The sequence below is a fragment of the Panthera leo genome, chromosome F3 (genome assembly GCF_018350215.1).
Source record: "Panthera leo isolate Ple1 chromosome F3, P.leo_Ple1_pat1.1, whole genome shotgun sequence".
NCBI classification, from domain to species: Eukaryota; Metazoa; Chordata; class Mammalia; order Carnivora; family Felidae; genus Panthera; species Panthera leo.
In genome coordinates this window covers 1,005,644-1,029,327 of record NC_056696.1, presented here as the reverse complement: position 1 = coordinate 1,029,327, position 23,684 = coordinate 1,005,644, and the positions used below count along the sequence as shown (strand labels likewise).

The 23,684-nt window shown below is 62.6% G+C and overlaps 1 protein-coding gene across 2 annotated transcripts in view; it reads left to right on the top strand.

The window, feature by feature from the left end:
• TLR5 (toll like receptor 5) overlaps positions 1 to 22,244 on the top strand; it is a 40,538-nt gene extending 18,294 nt beyond the window's left edge. Inside the window, exon 3 of one of the 2 annotated variants that reach the window (XR_006198725.1) lies at positions 21,934 to 22,244. The gene's annotated coding sequence lies outside the window, so the exon portion shown is untranslated. Of the gene's footprint in view, positions 1 to 5,844; positions 5,922 to 21,933 lie in introns of those variants that run through there. The other variant, XR_006198724.1, reaches the window with a different exon arrangement.
• Positions 22,245 to 23,684: the final 1,440 nt, after the last annotated feature.

Genomic DNA, 23,684 nt, shown 5'->3' with positions numbered 1-23,684 from the left:
CTTTGGGTGCCTGTCACCATGACTATTTCCAGGCCAAACCCAGGCCCGTAGAAGGACAAGGCAAGTGTATTTGTAGGGACGGTAGGTTGGGTACAGACAACGTCTGACGTGAGGGCGTCCATCCTACCTCTTCTAATCCTCGTGCTCAAACCACAAACAGCAGTAATTCTCCTGATGAAACACATTCAAAAGCACCTTTGGGCATTTCTGTCAGTTTATGGGGGACCCATTTACATCAGACGTCCTGGCGGCCTTGAACCCACAGGCCACTCTAATTTATTCCTGAATTTCTCTTTTCTGACAAAGACCCGAAACTTTCTTATATGCCCCTCATTCGCCTTCCCTCCCATCAGCAGAGCCAACACTTGGAATTCTGTTCGCGGCCAGTGTCCCAAGTCTCGCTTCGTGAGGCCGGCGGGACATGGGCGCTGGGCTCCTTGCCGGGCCAGGACATCCCGCTTCCCGAATCGCCGACCATGGAGGGTCCCCGGGGTCTGTCCCAGGTGGGAGGGGCCACAGCCAGTCTCAGAATGGTGACACCTTGCTGTTTTCAAGACTATTCTGGGGGCGCCTGGGTGGCGCAGTCGGTTAAGCGTCCGACTTCAGCCAGGTCACGATCTCGCGGTCCGTGAGTTCGAGCCCCGCGTCGGGCTCTGGGTTGATGGCTCAGAGCCTGGAGCCTGCTTCCAATTCTGTGTCTCCCTCTCTCTCTGCCCCTCCCCCGTTCATGCTCTGTCTCTCTCTGTCCCAAAAATAAATAAAAAATGTTGAAAAAAAAAAATTAAAAAAAAAAAAAAAAAAAAAAAAAAGACTATTCTGGAAAATCCAGGACATTGTTGGGGGCAGCTGAGACTTGGAAGGGAATCCCACTCATCACTCCCAATACACTTGACTTTGGAAGTTCCCTCCCAACCACGTGAATCTGCAACGAACGACATTCACATAGTCCTGACGTAACGTGAAATAGACGTGGCGGAACGTTTGGAATTACGGAAGAACACAGTGGGGAGAAAGGAGAGGCGGGTAGGACGGGTAAGCGCCCGTCGCTGCCAATGGGTACAAAGTGTCCCAAGGTCAGATCAAGAAGGAGCATTCTGACGTGTGTTGACAGATCTGGAGGTGCCGGAAGGAAGAACTCGACACATTAACGGTGCTTGTCTGTGGGGGTTCCTCTGGATTCTTCCACTGGGGGTGTCGAGAGGAGCTGGGAAACCGGCTTTATTTTTTTTTTTTAATTTTTTTTTTCAACGTTTTTTATTTATTTTTGGGACAGAGAGAGACAGAGCATGAACGGGGGAGGGGCAGAGAGAGAGGGAGACACAGAATCGGAAACAGGCTCCAGGCTCTGAGCCATCAGCCCAGAGCCTGACGCAGGGCTCGAACTCACGGACCGCGAGATCGTGACCTGGCTGAAGTCGGACGCTTAACCGACTGCGCCACCCAGGCGCCCCGGGAAACCGGCTTTAAAACCTACCTGAGGGCGTCGGAGAGCCACACGGAGGACCACAGGAGGGAGACCACGTTTACGTTACGACCGATTATAATCTAACACAGATGGGAATGAGTAATCAATACACGTACATAAAATGGAATCTTAAGTTCTGTCTTTGGCAGAAGACAGAGAAAATAGAATTAACTGGAATTTTAAGATTAAGCCACCCACGCAGAAAAACAACATCATTTCAGCAGACCAGTATACATGGGAAATGGCGCATATAACGTTTTGCTCAATTTTATCTTTCTTAAAATTAAAGAAACTTTTCATCTGTTTCACTTAGCAGTTAAAGACTTTATTTCTCCGTGGCCACAGTCACGTCCACTTAGGTAGACCTTTTGAGAAATTAGACATTTTTATTTTATGGACAGACCGTGGAAGGAATTTGCTACACTCTCTCGGCAGCATGGTCTGGGTGAGCAGGACAAGGAGGCTTTGTTCCTGACTTCGGGACCTGATCCAACCGGCTGGAAATGGTGTTTCTTTTCCAGCCGGACACCTCCCGTCCCCTCCCCTCCCCGGGAAGGTCGCCTCCCTGAGACGTGATAAGACTTCATGACATCATGTCTCATTGGGGCCCAGCCCACCCCCCCCACCAGGAAGCAGGTGTCCCGGCGGAGTCGGCCTGCTGCCCTGACCTGTGTCCGATGCTCAGCGGCCCTTCGGGCCTGATACTTGAGGCTGCTTTCGTGGTTTTTCCAGTGACCTTGGCCGTGGCCGGCTCTGGCTCTTCCCTGCTGCTACAGGGCCAGCGTCCTCCAGGCCCACAGGTCAGACCTGGGGAGATTTGCCAAAAGAAGTCACTGGTGTTTATGTGCTGGTCCGTGCAAAAACAAAGACCCTTTCAGAGAGGGGACCAGGTGTCACCACCGGTGCCTCTAAAGAAGGTGTCAGAGAGGAGGGAGCTGGTGTCGGGGGTCACTGGCTGGTGCAGGCACGGCCCCCAGGTGAGCCCAAGGCGGAGGTGGCCACACAGCGCCTCCTGCTCGGGGAGCGGGCGAGTCCTCTCTAGCCGCGTGGTCCAGCTGCTTGGAGCGCCGGGTCTGGGTCGTTGTTCTTGTTGATTCCAACCCCCCACCCCAATTAAAGGTGTGTGGAAGCAAGTAGCATGGTCCCGGCACAAAATGGTCCCGGCTGTGCGTCACCGCCGGGCGGTAGGTACTCGGAGAGGGAGCCACGTGGCACAGGCTGGCCACCAGCTTTCCAGGACTGCCGCTGTCCCTCGACTCTGGGGTAAAACCGGCCCTTTGTTGGCGTGCCTGGGTGTCCCAGGTGGTTAAGTGTCTGACTTCGGCTCAGGTCACGATCTCACGGTCCGTGGGTTCGAGCCCCGCGTCGGGCTCTGTGCTGACAGCTCGGAGCCTGGAGCCTGTTTCAGATTCTGTGTCTCCCTCTCTCTCTGCCCCTCCCCCACTTGCACTCTGTGTGTGTGTGTCTCTCTCTCTCAAAATATAACTCTCTCAAAAATAAACTTAAAATTTTTTTTTTTGAAACTGGTCCCTTGGGAGGTCTCGGCCATGCCCCTGGGAATCGGAGAAGGAAATCTGTGAGCTGTTCTCTTTCTAACACGTAAGCAGGTCCTCGGCGCACACCTGGATGGACCCGGGGAACGTCTTCCGCGGTCAGGACGTAGAGCCCCTCCCCCTCATCACCCTGAAAGGGTGCCCGCCCACCCCGCCCCTGCCCCAGCTTGGGGGCCACTGGTTCCCGTGCACACGGATGCTCCTGTTCTAGCTTCTAGAGCCTCGCACAAATGGAATCACTCAGCTGACCTGCGTCCGGCTTCTTTCACTTACAGCTCGTTGTTCAGACTCCTCGAGCTCCTCCTGCGGGCTCGTCCAGCACGGTCCATGGACCCGCCACCGTTTATTTATCCCGTCTCCTGTCGGGGCCCGTTGTCACCGAGAGAACCGGGCTGTTTCCGGAATGGCGACCACGGCTGTCACGGTGTGAGGCTCCCGCCGCCCGCACCGGGTGGTCAGCCTTTCCACAGGGCGTGACTCGGCATCCCGGCCTTTTCCACCTGCGTGTCCCCCCTGGCCCTGGTGTTGGACACCTTCCCCCGTGCGGGTTACCCGTTCGCCTGCGTTCTGTCACCCGGGGTCTGTCCACACCTTCTTGTGCCCATCCTAAGCTCGTGGCTTCCTACAAGTGTTCTCTGTGCGGCGGTCATACACGCGTGTGAGTGGCTCGTGTCTGTCCCAGGTGACAGCTGGCCTCCTGGTTTTGTTCGCAGTGTCTCCAACGAGCAGAGGCTTTTTGTGTTGATGAAGCCAATCTACCAATTCACGTTACGTCTGGCGCCCTTGTGGCCTGAGAAACATTCTCCTGCCCCGAGGTCAGAGGCTGTTCCTCTTTATTTTTGTCTAGAGGCGTTCTCGTCTTCTGTTTATATCTGTGGTTCCCCACAGCACTCCCGGGCGCCACGCAGGGCCCTGACGCGTCGTCCCTTTTCTCCCAAGAGCCCGGACCTCCGGGAGCCACGGTCCGGGGCTGCAGTAAAGGCCACTCCGCTGAGCACCTGGGCTGCGTCTGCCCACAGGAGTTTCTTTCCTCCTGAGGCTACGGGCACCGGCCTCCTCCCGGGCACAGGCGTGAGCAGGCAGGCCCCGGCCCTGGCCCCAGTCACCGCACCACTGTCCCCTCTCCCACCCAGAGAGGGCCAGCACGCCGCTCAGCTCTTAGTGGTCCACTCCCGGCTCTTGGGACTCTGCTTCTCCGTCGCCGTTGAAACGCCCGTCGGGTCCCCCCTGGGGGTGCTCTCTGTGTGGGACTCGCCTTGTCCTTTGCTCCTGCCAGCAGCATTGTCGCGGCCACCCAGGGACACCGGGGAGGCCGGGGCCGGCGGGTGGACCTGAGGGCTTCTCTGCAGCTCGGAGGAGACAGGACCGTGAGTTCCGGAGGCTGTAGGTTGGATGGCGTCTCGTGACTCAGGCCCCACGCCAGAACCTCAGAGCGTGACCTCACTTGGGGGCAGGGTTCTTGCAGATGGGGTTACGGGACTCGTCCCTTGTCTGCGGGGGTGCGTCCACGCGGCCCAGCGGACGCCTGAACCTGATGTGACTGCCTGTCTCTGCAGACGCGCCCGCGGAAAGGCCTCACATAGGAGTTAGGCATTAACAGCAGTAACTGCTAGTGACGGAGGCCAGCCGCGGGTGTAGGTGCCGTGACACAGCGCTGGCCCAGCCCGTCAGCGCGAGCGTCGCCTGGGCCAGGGCTCACCGGATGACAGGTGCGGAGTGGGGCTCCGAAGGGGATCCCGTGGTCAGGGTGACGCGGCACCGGGACCGGGTGGGCGCTGGTCCAGCACCGGTAAGGGGGCTTCGGACACAGACACGCCTGCGGGCAGAGGCCTCGGCATCGCGCCCGAGGCTGGGGAGATACTGACACGGATCGTCCCGGCCTGGGAGGGACCCGAGTCACTGCCACCACCGTGCTGTGGCGTCCAGCCTCCGGACCGAGGCCACAAAAGCGTGCGGTGGAAGCCGCCCAGTTTGACAGCGGCCCGAGGGAGCCGGTACGCAGAGGCCGGGGAGGCGCAGGGTGGCCGGGCGCGGGCGGTCCTGGCTGGCCCGCCGGCCGACAGCCAGGCTTGCTCGTGGTGGGATGAGACTGGACGCTTCCCCCGACCCCCCAGCCCGCGGTTCCCTCCCGTCGCCGAGCGCCAGTCTGGCCGGAACACACGGCCTTGGTCCGGGCGCTGCCGGTGGCCTGGGGGGCGGACGAGGTCCCTGGGCGGTGGCCGCGGGCTGTGAGGGGCCCTCATGGGGCGGTGGCCAAGCCTGACCCCGGGGCGTGGTGTCCACCGGGCCTGAACCATATCTGGGGGGATGGAGGGAGGTGACACGGTTCCCACGTGTGGCACCGCCCGCCACACCGGGCACTTTCTCAGAACTGACGGCACGTGGCCCGCGGCACGTGGCGCGGGTGGAATTCCGCAACAGGCGAGGCGGTCAAAGCCGTGCCAGGAGGACGGGGCTGGTTGTGAATCCCTGTTCGGGCCCATCACTTTGGGGCAAATCTGTGAACTCCGCTGCGCTCCCTCGGCTGTCGACAGCGCGGAGCGCAGGGTTCGCGTTGTCCGTGCTGGACGGGGAAGCATCCGGAGACGGTCCGTCCCGGACACAGCGGGGCCCCCTTCCCGAGCACACAGGCCCCTTGGGACTGTCGGGAGCCGGCCCTCAGCCCAGGGGGTCAGTAACAGAACCCCGAGCCACTCGTGCTCGCGCCCCTGGTCCGCAACTTAAAATGCGTTTCTCTTTGCTTTCAAAGCGGATGCTATTTCCCTCCGTTTTAGAACTTTCCGCGTGTGTGAGGGCTGATTTCTGCGTGTGTATTTTGTCTTCCAGTAAAAGCAGCGGCATTTCGATGGCGTGCTCAGCCGTGGTGCTTCACCGCCACGTCACAGACTCCGGTGAGGCCCCCGGTAGGTCCACGAGTGAGATCGGAGGTGTCCGCTCTGTGTCGCGGCCCGCCCTGGGGGGAGGTCGGCGACGGGGCTGACGGGGAGGAGGGCGCGACCACCGGATGGCGCTGGCGAGGAACAGGCCGGCTGGGGTGGTGCTTGGACAGGTTCCTGGGAGGGAAAGTCCTGGATCAGCGGACCCTCCCTGACACTGGCTGGGGGCCCCCACCCGGAGGGGTAGAGGGGCTTCCTGTCTAGGTCTGGTCTCAGCAGCCAGCTCCGAGGGGCAGCAGCGGTGGGGTCCCTCGTGGCCCTGGGGTCTGTCGTACCGATGGCCAGCGGCTGTTGGGTGCAGTCTTGTGCGATGGGCTTTGCAAAGCAGGCAGGCTCTCGTGGTGTATTTGTGTGCGTGTGTGTGAGCTACATTCAGGCAGTCGTATGCGTAAAGACTGACGGTGCTGCAGGCTGGGTGTACCCCACACACAGCTCAGCCCTAAAGAAAACAGCAGGCGGGTGCCCAGGGGGCTCAGTCGGTCAAGCATCCGGCGCCTGATTTCAGCTCAGGTCATGATCTCAGGGTTCGTGGGATCGAGCCCCATTTTCAGCTGAGATTCTCTCTCTCTCCCTCTGCCCCTCTCCCCTGCTCTTGCTCTCTGTCTAAAAAAAGAAAAGAAAAGAAAAGAAAAGACAAAGACACTAGGAGGCGGGGTGTAGGACCTCCTTGCCCGGCCTCCCCGGATCGCTCACGGTCTCCACCACAAGAGCCCCCGCGGCTGCCCGGTGACGCCCCCAAACTGCAGCCCCGCTGGCTCAGATCTCCCTTCTCGTCAAAGCCCGCGCGCCGTGGCCGTGAGCCTCCCCGGAGCCCTGCGGTCATCCGGGGCCCCCTTCTCCACGACGCTTCTTAGGTAAGAGCAGTTTCTCGCGAGCGGACCCGCCACAATCCCAGCTCACAAGGGACCCGCTGAGTGCGTGGATTTGTCATTATCTCGGTGAAGCCAGATGACAGCGTGCTTGGCCACCGGACCGTCTTTCCCAACGAATTTCTGAGCCGGTTGTAAACACAAAAGTGAAATAACGCCACCGTGTCTAAGATGCCGTTCGCCGCCCTCTACTCGACAGGCCGCTGAGACATCTTTAGCACTTGCCACGGGAGTGGTGACGATCGTGCAAGCATCCTGGCTGTTCAACGTTACACAAAAACAGAACGCGGGAGTCAAGCCGCTGCCTTGTGACGCATCGCCACACCGCGTGGTCTGCTCCCGCATCCTGGGGCTCCATCCAGTTCCTCTTCTGGGCAACGCTCACAGTGTCTCGGGGCCCAGGAGGGGGTCCCTGGTCTCACAGGTACCAGGAGACCCGGTGCTTGATTCACGAGAGCAGACAGCCCCGGGCCCTGGTACTTCACGCCCGGCCGGGCTCGGCGTGTCTCAGCTGCTGGGGCTGCAGGACGTGGCGGGGGCGAGGGCCAGGAGGTGGACCCCGGGCTGGAGGGACTGCCGCTTGCCCCTGATGTCCCTCCGCCCTTCTGAGCGCCTGGTGGAGACCCCGGGTATAAGAGACTGACTGGCAAGGAAGACCAAGCACACGCTATAGACGGGCAGCCCTCACGCGCAGGGAAAGGGAGTCACTCCCGAGGGCGCACGGAGTTCGGGCCTCACCCTTTGGGAGATGGGGGTGCAGGTTCAGGGGGGGTAAGCGATTTGGAGGCAGATGAATGAGCCCTGTGATCTGTGACAAACCTGTGGCGTGACACCTGTCCCCTCCTGCGGGGGGTGCTCCCTGGCGGGTGAGGCGCCCGGGGTCTGTGAAGCCTGCGGTCCCCTCGGGGGATCTGTCCCCAGGCGGACAAGGGATGTTCGGAGGAGCCTTGCCCTGCATCCGCTGGCTCTCGGGTCCCCGCACCTCAAAGGAGCGAGTCGGCCAAAGCGGCGTAAGTGGGGTGTCCTGCGCCCTTCGCCCCTTGGTTGGGGTCACACCCTCCCAAGCCGTCATCGCCATCATCATCAGGCTCCATCCGTGCTGCCTCCTAACGATCTCTGACCCTACTGCCCACTGTCCCCACCGTCCCCGCTGTCCCTGCGGTCCCCACCATCCCTGCCGTCCCCAGTGTCCCCGCTGTCCCCACCGTCCCCGCTGTCCCTGCCGTCCCCGCTGTCCCTGCCGTCCCCACCATCCCTGCCGTCCCCACTGTCCCCACCGTCCCCGCTGTCCCTGCCGTCCCCACCATCCCTGCCGTCCCCACTGTCCCCACCGTCCCCGCTGTCCCTGCGGTCCCCGCCGTCTCTGCTGTCCTCACTGTCCCCACCATCCCTGCCTGGTTCACTCACCTGGATCACTCGGTGGCTCTCAGCCCTGCTCCCACAACTCAGCCACCTGCAGGACTTTGCAAAAGCCCCACGCCAGGCCCTGTCCCAGCACCTACTTCAGGACCCCTGCAGGTAGGAGCCGGCTTCTTCTTCTGCACGTCCCCCGGGGGCTGTGGGGTGAGGGCCGCCGCTCTCACCTGCTGTCCTCAGCCTGGGCTGGACAGTGGGATCCCCTGGGAGCTTCTGGAAGTCCCGTGGCCACACTGCAGAGCACGTGCTCTGGGAGCCCTAGAAGGGGCCCCAGGCCTCGGTCCTTGTCAGCCCCCTGGGACACCCAGCATGCCCCGGGCACTGTGCCGGGCGCCCCTCTGTCCTCCTCACTCCTCCGCACAGCAGCCCAGGACCTTCCAGCCACAGACCCCATCCTGTCTCCCTCCAGCTTAAAATTCCTAGATGAGACCTCACTGCGTTTAGGGTAGACCTCAGCATTCGTGCCTGGGCTTCTACGGCTGTTCCTGCGATGTAACAGGCGTCCTGGAAGGGGGTCCCCTGCGCCTGAGCGCCCTGGGCCCTGAAGATGCACCAGGGGGTGGGCGGGGGGGGTGGGGGAGGATGGGGGGGTGGGGGAGGATCGGTGGGGGGGGGCGGACGGGGGCATCGGAGGCAAAGAGAGCAGGGTAGCCACCTGCAGAGCCTCTGGGGAACCCACACGGGACCCGGGAGGGCGTCCCCTTCCCCGGGATGCTTGTCCACTGCCGCACAGTGGTCTCCCCACCCCCGTGCCCACACACGCCTGAGAGCAGGGCTCCTGCAGCCTGTCTGTCTCATCTCTGCTCGCGGGTCAGCACGGGCCTGTCTGGGACCCACGAGAGATGTGTGTCAGGGACAGAAAGAGGGGCGGGGGTGCAGGCCGGAGCACAGAGGTGAATGTGTGTCCGGGACTGCGGAGGGGGGCGGGTGCAGGAGAAACGGTCATGACCTTGGATTTGTCCTAAGAACAAAGGGACATCACTGAAGGGTTTTAAGCCAGAGGGCCCAGGGTCAGTCAGATCAGTACTTTGAAGAAATACTCCCGTCGCAGTGAGGACGGTGGGTTTGAAAAACACAACCTGAGGGCAGACGATTTTAGTTAATAGGCTTTTTAAAATGTTTAATTATATTTTTAGGCACTCCGGCAGAAAGAGATGGGGGCAAAGAAGATGAGGCCCCCGCAAGTGCGACCCCGCAGTTCTGACCTGGGCTGGGGCTCGGGGCGGGGTGGGGGGGGGGCGAGCCAAACCGCTGTGGGCCTCAGTGCTCCCAGCTGTGAAACTGGGACGATACCCGTGCCCAGCTCACAGGGTTTGTGACAATTCAGTGAGATGGCTCCTACAAGGGGCTTGTCTCCACACCTGCTACACAGTAGGCACTCACGACATGTCGGCCGTTAGTACTTCAAAGCAAAGGGGCTACAGCGGGGGTCAGTGAGAAGCTGGCAGGCTGGGGTGAGTGGATTGGAGGTGGAGCCGGGGAAGCCTTGACTTTCTCACGGGAACGCTGGACTCTCTTCTCTCAAGGCTCAAGAGGGCTGTTAGAGGGTCCAGGGAGAGACTTGAAGTTGACCCACAGGAGAGGAAGGGGTCCAGGACGTCCCCAGGGCTCATTGATCACACAGTAGGAGGCGGGTAAGATGACACCTTAAAGTCAAAGGCCCTGAGCCAGAAGGGCTGAGGGGGTAGCTTCTGGAGATTTGGAAAGAGACTCAGCTGGAGATGCTGCTTTGGGCATCATCAATACCACGGGAGGAGTTGAGGCAAAGAATGGAAGAGTGTGGAGAATGAGGGTCAAGGACAGAGATGTGGAAGACACGAATATTTAAGTGGCCAGTAGAAGAAGAGAGGTCCTGGAGAAAGGACACCAGGAGGAGGGACCAGAGAGGCAGGGATGGACCAGGACAGAGCAGGAGCACAGAAGCCAGGAGACTGGCTCCAAAAGTAGAAATACATCAGACAACCCTGTGGCCGGTGAACGGGTGGATGGATGGCTGGGCGGATAGAAAGATGGGTGGGTAGATGGTTGGGTAGGTGGTGGAAGGAAGGAAGGAAGGAAGGAAGGAAGGAAGGGTGGGTGGAAGGACGAATGCGTAGATGGTTGGGTAGGTGGTGGAAGGAAGGATGGATGGATGGGTGGATGGACACAGAGATGGTCATTGTCAAAAACTGTGTGGCAATCCCACGAAAAGGGGGCTAGCGTTGGCTACGTGGAGGTCACTGATGCCCTCAGAGCGGTGTCGGGACCCAGATGGCGGTTTTTTTGGGAAATGACTAGTGCCAGAGAGTGGAGACAGCAAGTGGAGACTGCTCGGCTATGGAGGGCAGAAAAGACAGGTGTTTAGGGGGGGCATGTGGTGCAGGTTTTGGTTCTGCTGAAACATAGAGGGGCCTTGAGGGTGTTGATGTGCCCGTGGGGCACCTAGTAGGGAGGGGAGAGCAGAGGCCCAGGGAGAAAGGGGGGCTGCCCGGTGGGGTGGGTAAGAAAGCAGGCGCAGACTGATCTGGGAGCAAATGCACGGTGCGGGGAGGAGGGCGGGACACGCCTCGCTGTCCGAGGCCGCCGGACGCTCCCGAGCTCAGAAGAAACTCAGTCTTTCCGGAGCTCGCTGCTTCCCTGTGGCAGAAAGAGCATTCGGGCGGTTTCACCTGGACGCCTCTCTCCCCACGCCGTTCAGCACACAGATGTGCTCCTGGCCCCACCGGCTCCTCGCTTCCGGTGTCTTCGGGAAACTTTCTTCATAAGCGTCTTCAAAGAGTACGGTGCGTGCACGCGAGCGCAGCCTGATCTCGTTTAAAGCCTCGGTCGGGAAAACTGAGCCGTGTGGACGCGTAACGGAAAGAAACGTTGGCTTCTTAACGTGGGGGGAACCGTCGGCGGCGTGACGGGCGCCGCCGACACGGAGGAGTTCTTTCTCCCGCCAGCTCCGTCCTCGCTCGCTGCACTTAACTCCCGTGGAAAACCTTGCGCTGCTCACTCCGGGTCGGTCTTGACGCGAATCTTCTGGGGGGGACAGTGAGCTGAACTTGCTGCAGCGTGACTGACGGGATGTGGGAACACACGCTGCCCCCTTTAAAAGAGAGGGAGGAAGAAACGCTGGCCTAGTCTCACACTCTCACGGCTCGCCATCGGCGGAGCCGTGAAGCCCCAGCTTGGCGAGGCCGGGGCTGACGTCTTGGAAGAGGCGAGCCCCGCTGGCTCAGAGGGGACTGGCGACGGACATCACAAGGGTTTAAAACCCTGCCTCGGAGCCTGCAGAGGCAACGTTTCCTCCCCGGAATTCACGCAGACCCACGCTGTGGGATCCCCACTAAAAAGCTTCGGGGACGTTGCCAACTGCCATCTCTTTTCACTGAAAACAAGCCTGAAAAGAGGAAGGAAACGCGGAAAGAAAGCAGCGTTTATGGCCCCGCAGCGCGATGGCAAAGTGAGACACCCCTGAGCTGCCCTCAGTGACGCGAGCCCCCGCGGACACCTTAGCCGGCTCTGGAGACCAGGGCAAGGGCGTTTCTGGACGGAGGTGGGCGTCTTAAGCCTGCGTCTGAAGGCGCGAACAGGGACATCCCGGGCCGGGGAGCCTGCGTGTCAAGCCCACGGAAGGAGTGAGGGCGCCCGCGGATGTGGGCCCCGGAAACTCACCTGGAAGTTCAAGCAGCCCATCCCCCATCGAAGAACGGCTCCGCTCTGGCCCAGGGCACAGTGTGATGACAGCAACTTGGGGTGAGGGGTTGCGGAGCCCTCCCCTGGTGCCTGGGGTCTGGCCTCAGCTACCCCTGGGCCGGGAAGGACCAGCAAGGCCGGGCACGTGGGATCTTGAGAGGGGGGCGTCTTCCGAGGACCCTGGGTGTCCCCGCGAAACTGAGGAAGGGCCGGGTGTGGTCACAGTCCCCGCCTGCGCGCCCTGGGCGCACGGTGTGTGGATGCCACTGGGCGGGGCCGACGCAAGGGACCGCAAGGGGCCGGGCCTCCGGAAGCGGCTTCGAGCGCCTGCTGTGTGAGGTGCAGGGATTAAGTGCCAAGGAATGGGGCAGAGGAGCCGGGAGCCAGGCTGCCGGGCGCTAGGGGAGGCCGCCTGCCAGCTGCTCACCGCCCGCCGGGTCCTCGCAAGGCCGTCCGTGCAGGTGCGTGCCCTCGAGGGAAGTGGGCGACCCCGTGACACCGATCTAACCCCAGCCTCCAGGCGAGCCAGGGAATCCTCACAGGTTCCCCGGGAGACGGAGAGGAACAGCGGAATCCGCCCCCAGCCCCATGTGGCCCCCAGCTCGCGGGTCAGGGTCTCTGTACCCCGAATGGCGGTTCGTCCTGCCCCGTCCCCCACCCCCCCCCCCCCCCGCACATTGCTCCTCAAGCTTCCAGCATCTTCCACCAAGAACGCCCGCTCCCTGGACTCTGGGATTCCAGACCCAACAGGGAAAAGCCCAGCAGCTGCATCTTGTTGGGGGCTCACCTGTGTCCCCAGCAAAATCTCCATGTCCCTGCTCCTCGTGTGACCTTGGCTGGTGTCCCTGTGAGGGGACGTGTGCAGACACACACGCGTGCAGGGGGTGTCGTGGGAGGGGACACCGCGAGTGGGCGGCCACACGGCGGCCCCGAGACAGGCCTGGAACACCATCGGCCGCAGCCTCTGGAGGACCCCCCCCACCCCAGCCCCCCCCGGATCCCACACCTCCCGCCTCCGCTCTGCGGGACACGAACCTCTGCCGTGCTGGCGGCTGCCCCAGAGCCCTGGCCGCCACCGCGCAGAGGGGACCCGCCAAGTGAGGGCCCCGAGACAGATATCGTGGGGGAGGCTGGGCCTGGCATCTAGGGGTGAATCCCGCTACGGAGCTCGCTGCCCCTGTGTCCCACCCTCTCCTGGACCAGGGCCCCCGTGTCGCTCCCCCGGGGCCCCCTCCCGCTGGAGACCCTGCCCGGCCTCATCCTCTGGGTGCTGCAGAGGGGAGGCAACGCACTGGAGGGCGGTGGCCAGGATAGAGCCCGTCTGCACGGCTGGCTCCTCACCTGCCGAGGCCCAGACCTTGGGGTCCGCACAGACCCCGCCTCCCAGGAGCCGTGTCCGCCCTGCCCCGTGGTGACCGAGGCCACAGGGCTGACCCCGCAGGAGCCGCGGCTGCCCCCCTCACCGCCCCCAGGTGGCGCTGCAGGACCTCCGCCCGGGGAAACCAGGTTCCACGGCTTCCCTCCTGTGCCCCCAGGGCATCTCAGGTCCCGCCTCGAGGACACAGAGTGCCATCAGGTCTTGTCCGCACGGGCGCCTCCTCCAGGAGCCAAATAATGCACACGCAAGACATGCCACACTCACTCCGTGTGCACACACACATCCACTGTTAACCCGGTGCCCGAGGTCGGGTTCCGCCTGCCAGCCCCCGGTCCTCAGTGGTGACCAGCGATTGTCCCCCAAATGAGGACTGCTGGGACTCGCACAGCGGTAAGTGTCAGCGACTGGGGCTCTGCCGCGGATGGAGAGTCAAGGTGTCCATCACCCTTGGCCGCGGGGACTCGTCCTGCGCGCCTCCCCCCGCGCCCCCGGCAGGGACAATCTAGCTGCTGCCTGACGCAGGTGGGGACAGGAGCCCTTAGAAGCCGGCTGCGGCGTGGCTGAGAAGCCCATTCTGCATCCTCACATCCACGTGAGAGCCGCCTCTGCGACCTCCGGGAGTGCACCCCCGTGAGGCTCCTAATGCTCCCCCCCGTGGGCGGGGTGACCCGGACGTGAGGGGCAGGGCGGCCCGGCAGCTTCTGGGGCACAGCGCCCGCCACCCTCGTGCCTCCAAGTCGCCGGAGGGCGGAGGGCTGGGCTCCGTGGGCTGCACCGCCACGTGGAGGAGCAGACGTGTCCCCCCTCCCGGGGCAGGGCCTGGTGGCCCTTGATGGGGTGTACCCGGTCCCCTAAACACCCACACCTGCCCCCTGCTCTCTCCTTCTCCCGGCTCGGGGCTCGCCTGGGCCAACCTGGAGCCAAAGCGACTGCGCTGGTACCAGACCTTGAAAGAGGTTTCCACTCTGCCTATGGGGATGCCCCCCCGACTCTGCAGCATCTGGGGATTCTGACCCCCCACTCAGCAGATCTGGGGATGCTGGCCCCCCCGCTCAGCGGCATCTGGAGACACTTGTCCCCCCGCTCAGCGGCATCTGGGGACGCTAGCCCCCCCGCTCAGCGGCATCTGGGGACTCTGGCCCCCCCCCGCTCAGCGGCATCTGGGGACGCTGGCCCCCCCCCGCTCAGTGGCATCTGGGGATGCTGGCCCCCCCGCTCAGCGGCATCTGGGGACTCTGGCCCCCCCGCTCAGCGGCATCTGGGGATACCAGCCCCCCCGCTCAGCGGCATCTGGGGACGCTAGCCCCCCCGCTCAGCGGCATCTGGGGACGCTGGCCCCCCCGCTCAGCAGCATCTGGGGACTCTGGCCCCCCCACTCAGCAGCATCTGGGGACGCTGGCTCCCCCCACTCAGCGGCATCTGGGGACTCTGGCCCCCCCCCCGCTCAGCGGCATCTGGGGACGCTGGCCCCCCCCGCTCAGTGGCATCTGGGGATGCTGGCCCCCCCGCTCAGCGGCATCTGGGGACGCTGGCCCCCCCGCTCAGCGGCATCTGGGGATACCAGCCCCCCCGCTCAGCAGCATCTGGGGACGCTAGCCCCCCCGCTCAGCGGCATCTGGGGACGCTGGCCCCCCCGCTCAGCAGCATCTGGGGACTCTGGCCCCCCCACTCAGCAGCATCTGGGGACGCTGGCTCCCCCCACTCAGCGGCATCTGGGGACTCTGGCCCCCCCACTCAGCGGCATCTGGGGACGCTGGCCCCCCCGCAAGTGGCATCTGGGGACGCTGGCTCCCCCACTCAGCAGCATCTGGGGACACTGGCCCCCCCGCTCAGCGGCATATGGGGACGCTGGCCCCCCCGCTCAGCGGCATCTGGGGACTCTGGCCCCCCCGCTCAGCGGCATCTGGGGACACTGGCCCCCCCGCTCAGCGGCATCTGGGGACTCTGGCCCCCCCGCTCAGCGGCATCTGGGGACGCTGGCCCCCCTGCTCAGCGGCATATGGGGACGCTGGCCCCCCCGCTCAGCGGCATCTGGGGACTCTGGCCCCCCCGCTCAGCAGCATCTGGGGACACTGGCTCCCCCCACTCAGCGGCATCTGGGGACTCTGGCCCCCCCGCTCAGCGGCATCTGGGGACGCTGGCCCCCCCCGCAAGCGGCATCTGGGGACGCTGGCTCCCCCCTCTCAGCAGCATCTGGGGACGGCCCCCACTGACTCTGCAGCGTCTCTGCCCCAAGTGGTGAGGGTCCAGACAGAGGCCTCCACTCCACCCTTGCTGGCCACCACAACCCAGTCCCCGTCCTTGTCCTGCTGTCCCCCCGTCTCCCAGCCCGGTCCCCATCCCACCCCACCGCAGCCGCCCAGCCCTGATGGAGAATCAGGAGCAGGGGGGCATCCGAGTGAGCTCACAGACCGGCCTTGATGGATGGAGCCCAGGCTTCCTGCCGGTCTCGTGAATACCCTGCCTGCTCCCCTCGGCCCCGTACAGCTTTGCTGTGGGGCTGGCATTTTGGGGGTCTTCTGGAGGGAGAAACGGGCATCTGGCAGCAGCCGGGACAGCCCGATGGGGACACGACTGTGTGGGTCCTGTCTGCACAGTGAGGCAGCTGCAGACATTACCTCATTTCCCCACACGGGTCTCAGGTCTCCAGTTCCGGGGAAAGTGACTCCTACCCTCCCTGTCCTCCCTGCCCCCTCCCCCCGCCGCTGCCTGTGAGGACCCGGGAGGGCAGATGGGCGCCCGTGTGCTGATGAGGGAAAGTGAGGCTCCCTGGACCCTGCCCCCTGGAGCCAGATCCTGCTGCTGGGGAGGGGGGGGTGGCCGTCAGGGCTGAGAGACTCTGGGACCCACTTCTCCCTGCACCCTGGCCTTTGTGTTCTGCTTAGCTCTGTATCCACATGGTCCTCCCCGCCCTGTGTCCCTGGTCCTCCCCACCCTAGTCCTTCCTGCCCTGTGTCTCTCATCCTCCTCACCCTGTGTCCCTCCTCCTCCCTGCCCGGTCCTTGGTCCTCCCCACCCTAGTCCTCCCACCCTGTGTCCCTGGCCCTTCTTGCCCTGTGTCCCTGGTCCTCCCCACCCTAGTCCTTCCTGCCCTGTGTCCCTGGCCCTTCTTGCCCTGTGTCCCTGGTCCTCCCCACCCTAGTCCTTCCTGCCCTGTGTCCCTGGCCCTTCTTGCCCTGTGTCCCTGGCCCTCCCCACCCTAGTCCTTCCTGCCCTGTGTCCCTGGTCCTTCCTGCCCTGTGTCCCTGATCCTCCCTGCCCTGTGTTCCTAGTCCTCCCCACCCTAGTCCTCCATGCCCTGTGTCTCTGGTCCTCCTCACCCTAGTCCTTCCTGCCCTGTGTCCCTGGCCCTTCTTGCCCTGTGTCCCTGGTCCTCCCCACCCTAGTCCTTCCTGCCCTGTGTCCCTGGCCCTTCTTGCCCTGTGTCCCTGGCCCTCCCCACCCTAGTCCTTCCTGCCCTGTGTCCCTGGTCCTTCCTGCCCTGTGTCCCTGATCCTCCCTGCCCTGTGTTCCTAGTCCTCCCCACCCTAGTCCTCCATGCCCTGTGTCTCTGATCCTCCTCACCCTAGTCCTCCCTGCCCTGTGTCCGTGGTCCTTCCTGCCCTGTGTCCCTGATCCTCCCTGCCCTGTGTTCCTAGTCCTCCTCACCCTAGTCCTCCCTGCCCTGTGTCCGTGGTCCTCCCCACCCTAGTCCTCCCTGCCCTGTGTCCCTCGTCCTCCCCTCACTGTGTCCGTTCTCCCCGCCCTGTGTCCTTGGTCCTCCCCACCCTAGTCCTTCCCGCCCTGTATCCCTCGTCCTCCCCGCCCCATGTCCCTGGTCCTTCCCGCCCTACGCACGTGGTGTTCCTCAGGACACAGACTCAGGGCCCCTCCCGTGGGGGAAAGGTTTTGCACAATAGTCGCTCCGCAAGTGAGAAGTTAAATGAAATACGAGTTACTTTCGTGATGTGCAGATGTGGGGAAGGGTCTTGACCTCCCAGGAAGCCAGAAGGTGGGTGCCGGGCTGGAGGCCTTGCTCCCGCCAGCCCCTCGCCCGTGACCGTGGCGGGCAGACACCGCGCGAGGCCCGAGTGCGGACAGAGGCCGTGAGGCGCCGGGACTGTGACCGCCCCCCACCCCCTGCCCCCCGCCGGTGGCGCTGGGCGCTCGGGGTCCGTGCGTCGGTGCCAAGGGCCCGCGCCGCGAGATGGAAGGGAGGGGCTCCTGGGAGGGGGCCCGTCGGGCTGCAGAGGTGTCCACTTCCCGCCCGCGGGGGACATGCTCCCTTTCTCAGGGGCTTTTATGGGCTTTCCCTCTCGTCTTCAAGAGGGCAAAGCAGCCGGGAGACAGGAGGAGGGGGAGGGATGAGGGGAGCCCCGCCAGCCAACCGCTTCTGACAGCCGCCCGTCTCCACGTAGGGAGGCTGACTTTCCCGTTCGGACATCACATCAGGTAAGAGGAAGTCGAGACTCAAGGAAGATAATAGTCGCGCGTGCCCCGCTGTGGGCGGCTGGGGCTCCGGGAAGACTTGGCCAGGGAGGGGATCCCTCGGGGACGCCGGTGGGCCGAGGGGACCTTCAGGGCTGGGGGGGGGGGGCAGTGCTCCCAGCCCCTGCCAGCTGGTGGGCCTTGGTCTCAGCGTCCTTGACGCTAAGAGGGAGAGAGCACCCAGCTCGCAGGTGCACGTGGCCCATCAGGCCCCAGCCCGGAACACTTGAGTCACTTTGAAGAGACAGAGGCTGAAGGTGCCAGCGTCACTTAATCCTGAGAAGACAGTGGTTGCATCACCAAGGGACAAGGGACAGGAGAAGGATTTCACGGGGCGATGTGCACGTGGCCTGGCTCGATCTCCTCCTGAGCTGACAGCCCCCCCGGCGAAACCCTCGCCTCAGGTCTGCCTGGCACGGTGCCCGTCCTCAGGCAGCCCCGCGGCAGGCACAGCTGGACGGGTCGACACCTGCCACAGGAACCCGGGGAGAATATGCGTGGTTCCGGGATCAGGCACGCCCGGGCCCCGCCCAGCCCCTCGGTGGGACAGAGGGACCCGTCGACGGAGGTTAGGTTGTGCGCTGGAGGGAATTCTCGCTGCACACCAGGGGCCGCTTCCTGGGCGTCAGGGTCACGCACGGAGGTTTTGTGGGTGTGACTGCTGTGTCGAAATTCTCTCGGGCGTTACAGCTCCAACCGCGTCTATGGAAGGGCGAACAAAGAGGGAGACTGAGGCACAGTGGCAGGAAGCGTGTGTCCCAAGCTCACACCGGGATTTTCAAATCTGGCCGGTGCCCAGTGGGTCTGGGTCCGTGTCTCCTGCCTGCCCACGGCGAGTACGTTGGTTCTGCAGGGCTGTCTTGTTTTTTAATCTGACGCTCGTTTTTATCTAACGGTGCCGAAGCCTTCACGAAAGGCCACTAAGACATCAAAAACAGCGTTCACTCAACTCAACAGATCGTGAGCAAAAAAATACATGCGTGTGAAGGCTAATTGTTGAGCCATAAATCTTAACAGGCTGCTGCTGCCTCTTAACGAGGATGTGCTGTGCTCACGGCAGAGGCACGAAGCGGGCACACGCCTCCCGCTGCCAGCTGCCCGCAGACACGCAGCACCCACACCCCGCCCCGCGGTACAGACGTGTCAGCAGGCCCTGCACGGCCCACGGCCACGTTGTCCCATGGCCACGTTGTCATTTGCTCCTTCCGGGGACTGCGGAAAACAAACTGCCTCTTTCTAAAGAAAGAAGTGACCAGCCAGAGGGTGTGGGGCCCTAGCCGCTCCTGGGGCTACGTGGTGTCCTTCCCCCAGGTCGTGGCCGCCCGGCCCTCCCCCCATCCGCCCACGCACACCAACCTCCCAGACCCAACGACCTCATTCAACACACCAGCGGCCCTTCCGAAGCCAGGAAGTTTGCTCTCTGTCCGCTTCTATTTCAGGAGCTTGGACTCGGCCCTGGAATTTTACAAGCCTGGGAGGAACTGGCCGGGCCTTGGCACTTTCCTCTGCCCCCCACAAGTCCCCGTCCTCTGCGTCCCCAGACTCCGCGAGGCTGGCTTTCCCAGGCTGGCCGCGGGGCAGCGCGGGGAGCCGCAGAGGCCCCGTGCAGGGAGCTAAGGCGCGATCCCTCAACCGCAGGATCTCTTAGCTGATGTTAGGGCAAAATAAAGTGACTGTAAAGGTAAACTGCCCGTGACGCTCTGTGACCTGGCTCCCGGCGGGCGCGCGGTTTCCGAGGGCGCCAGTTCCCTCGCCGGCGTGTGGGACAGAGCCGGTGGCCCGGAGCAGGTGCTTGGCGAAGGTGGAGGGAGCGAGGGAGGGAGGGGGCCACGTCGCAGCTGCCCGTCCTCAGACACAGAGGACACGGGGAAAGAATGGGTGGCTCCCAGCAAACCATCCCTTCCGCCAAGCCTTAGGGACAAAAGTCTGCCACCCGCTGACGGAGATAAGTGTGCCGTCCTCACGTTCCTCCCATTCCTGCTTTAATTCTGGAAGTCCCGACAAGGGAAAGACATGAGGGAGAACCTGTGCTCCCTCCCGGGACGCGGCTGCTGTGGGTGACCCACTCTCGTCGGGTCCCTGCAGCCAAGTCAGGGACGTCTAACGGCAGAGTCCCCGTGCACACCACACGAACAGAAACCATGCATTCGAGTGACGCCAGACTCACCTGACTGATCTGTGAATGGCAAGAATCATTGATTAGCAAAGCTCAGTATTCTCGAATCCTTGTCTGGGTCCAGATACCCCTGGCCTGGGGGCAGATACCCCTCATCTGGGGGTCAATAACCCTCATCTGGGGCAGATACCCCTCGTCTGGGGGCAGATACCCCTCATCTGGGGCAGATACCCCTTGTCTGGGGCAGATAACCCACGTCTGGGGGCAGATACCCCTCATCTGGGGCAGATACCCCTCATCTGGGGCAGATATCCCTCGTCTGGGGCAGATATCCCTCGTCTGGGGCAGATATCCCTCGTCTGGGGCAGATATCCCTCATCTCGGGGCAGATATCCCTCGTCTGGGGGCAGATACCCCTCGTCTGGGGCAGATATCCCTCGTCTGGGGGCAGATACCTCTCGTCTGGGGGCAGATACCTCTCATCTGGGGGCAGAAAGCCCTCATCTGGGGGCAGATACCCCTCGTCTGGGGCAGATACCCCTCATCTGGGGGCAGATAACCATCATCTCAGGGCAGATACCCCTCGTCTGGGGCAGATACCCCTCATCTGGGGCAGATACCCCTCGTCTGGGGCAGATACCCCTCGTCTGGGGCAGATACCCCTCGTCTGGGGGCAGATAACCATCATCTCAGGGCAGATACCCCTCGTCTGGGGGCAGATACCCCTCATCTGGGGTAGATACCCCTCATCTGGGGTAGATATCCCTCGTCTGGGGCAGATACCCCTCGTCTGGGGCAGATACCCCTCGTCTGGGGGCAGATATCTCTCGTCTGGGGGCAGATACCCCTCGTCTGGGGCAGATACCCCTCGTCTGGGGCAGATATCCCTCGTCTGGGGGCAGATACCCCTCATCTGGGGGCAGAAAGCCCTCATCTGGGGCAGAAAGCCCTCGTCTGGGGGCAGATACCCCTCGTCTGGGGGAAGATAACCATCATCTCAGGGCAGATACCCCTCGTCTGGGGCAGATACCCCTCATCTGGGGCAGATACCCCTCGTCTGGGGAAGATACCCCTCGTCTGGGGCAGATACCCCTCATCTGGGGCAGATAACCCTCGTCTGGGGGCAGATAACCATCATCTCAGGGCAGATACCCCTCGTCTGGGGGCAGATACCCCTCATCTGGGGTAGATACCCCTCATCTGGGGTAGATATCCCTCGTCTGGGGCAGATACCCCTCGTCTGGGGCAGATACCCCTCGTCTGGGGGCAGATATCTCTCGTCTGGGGGCAGATACCCCTCGTCTGGGGCAGATACCCCTCGTCTGGGGCAGATATCCCTCGTCTGGGGGCAGATACCCCTCATCTGGGGGCAGAAAGCCCTCATCTGGGGGCAGAAAGCCCTCGTCTGGGGGCAGATACCCCTCGTCTGGGGAAGATAACCATCATCTCAGGGCAGATACCCCTCGTCTGGGGCAGATACCCCTCATCTGGGGCAGATACCCCTCGTCTGGGGAAGATACCCCTCGTCTGGGGCAGATACCCCTCATCTGGGGCAGATAACCCTCGTCTGGGGGCAGTTACCCCTCATCTGGGGCAGATAACTGTCATCTGGGGCAGATACCCCTCATCTGGGGCAGATAACCATCATCTCGGGGCAGATACCCCCGTCTGGGGCAGATACCCCTCATCTGGGGCAGATAACCCTCGTCTGGGGGCAGTTACCCCTCGTCTGGGGCAGATAACTGTCATCTGGGGCAGATACCCCCCATCTGGGGCAGATACCCCTCGTCTGGGGCTTCTGTGTGTTGCAGGACACCCGTCTCATCTTTGGCTTCTACTGACCAGAGGCCAGTAAAACAACCAAAACTGTCCAGACATTGCCAAACACCCCCTCGGGGGACAAAAGTGCCCCCAGCTAGAGACCACTGAGCTGGGGGGCACCTGGGTGGCTCAGTCATTTGGGCGTCAGACTCTTGATCTCGGCTCAGGTCATGATCTCACAGTTCCTGAGTTCAAGCCCCGCATCAGGCTCTGTGCTGACAGTGTGATTCTCTCTCTCTCTGTCTCTCTTAGGATAAACAGACTCAAACCCACTGAGCTAGAGGGATTTACGGAAGAACTTTCACTGATGGGAAGGCAGGGCTTGGAGGGGCTGCTGTAGCACGAGGCCCCGGGCCAGAGTGCAGGAATCCAGAAGCATCTTTCCTGAAGGCGACAGTCCCTTCAGCAGATGCTGAAGAATCAGTGCTCACCAAATGCAACGGTGCTCAGCAGCCCGCACGCCTTGTCCTCGGGGAGAAGAGGGGCACTTCTGCACGGGCCGCTGGCAACACGAACATCAGCTGTGTGTCAGAGCACCGAGCGTCAGCTGTGTGTATGTGGCTATAACCCCGTCATCGCTAGGCCCTCGGACAACACCGCCAGGGGGATTCAGGTGGTCTCGACGGGCCCAGAAGCCATCGGGCCACCCGTGAGGTGGCTGTGGGGCCTGGCGTGGAGCTTCAGCAGCTCCCGGGGTGGCTTCAGGTCCCACCTGGAGCGTGTGACCCTGAGCAGGACACTTGCAGAGAAGGCGCTTATCGGTGCTGACAGCCTCACCTTCAACCCGGACTCGCTTCTCCCAATTTACCCCTTCTTCCGGCGACCCTCGAGCCTCCGACCTTTTCAGTGTAAAATCCTCCCGTGGAGACGGAGAGCCTTTTGTCAGTGAACAGAAGCCACTGACCGTCCAGGCCGCCGGGCTCGGCCTCGTTCATGTCACCTGTGCTTGTCCCCAGGGCAAGGAAGAGGCGCTCGAGACTCACACGCTGGTGTGACGCTGACCACAGCCAGGAATCGGTCAGCCGGCCTCACCCTTCGGAGCCAGATAAAGACCTTTTGTTTAACCTCTTCTTAACAAATTTTAAAGATGTTTTTTATTCATTTTAGAGAGAGAGCGAGCAAGCAGGGGAGGGGCAGTGAGAGAGGGAGACACAGAATCGGAAGCAGCTCCAGGCTCCGAGCTGTCCGCACAGAGCCCCACGCGGGGCTCGAACTCACAGACCGCGAGATCGAGACCTGAGCCGAAGTCGGACGCTTACCCGCCTGAGCCTCCGAGGCAACCCGGGTAAAGACAATTTTAACGATTCTTAGGACACGCCTCTTTGCCTCTGCTTTCAAGGGCTCGGAAAACTGAGGCTCAATCTCAGAGCACCCAGCTGCTTGCTGAGGAAAACCTTCTAAGGGTCAGGAAGGACACATTCGCCTCTGAAACCATCATCTGCAGGAAGACAGGAGGCCCTCGCCTCTACTGGATGTGGTAGAGCCGGACCCCTGGCGAACGGGCCCAGCGGTGCCGGCCGGCAGCCGGGGAGTCCGGCTTCTGGGCTCTGAGCACCACACGGTTGAGCGTCAGTGGCGTGCGGGTTATACTGTCACCCGGTGCTGGGCCGACCCTGCCCACCTCGGCCACACCGCCTCCTTTCAAGCCATCTGGGTTGGGGGCAACCAGCCCTCTGTACCCCAACCACCAGCTTCTCGTGATTGTACCATCTTTGGGGGCCACACGTACGGATGCTGAATGGCCCGGCCGACCCACACGTCTCGTTCTAAGCTGTCCAGGACTAATTTTCATGACCGCTCGAGACCTCTTCCTTACTGCCCTCCCTCTCTGTCTACACACCCTTCACCCACTTTGTCTATACGGCCCTCCCTAATCACTGCCAGGCCAGCGGTTCAGATCTGCATCGCCCTCTTGGGACATATTGTTGATTCAACAAGAGTTTCTTGAGCACCCACTGTGGGCTAAGTGCTCAGATGAAAAATAAATCAAGTGGCCCTACCTT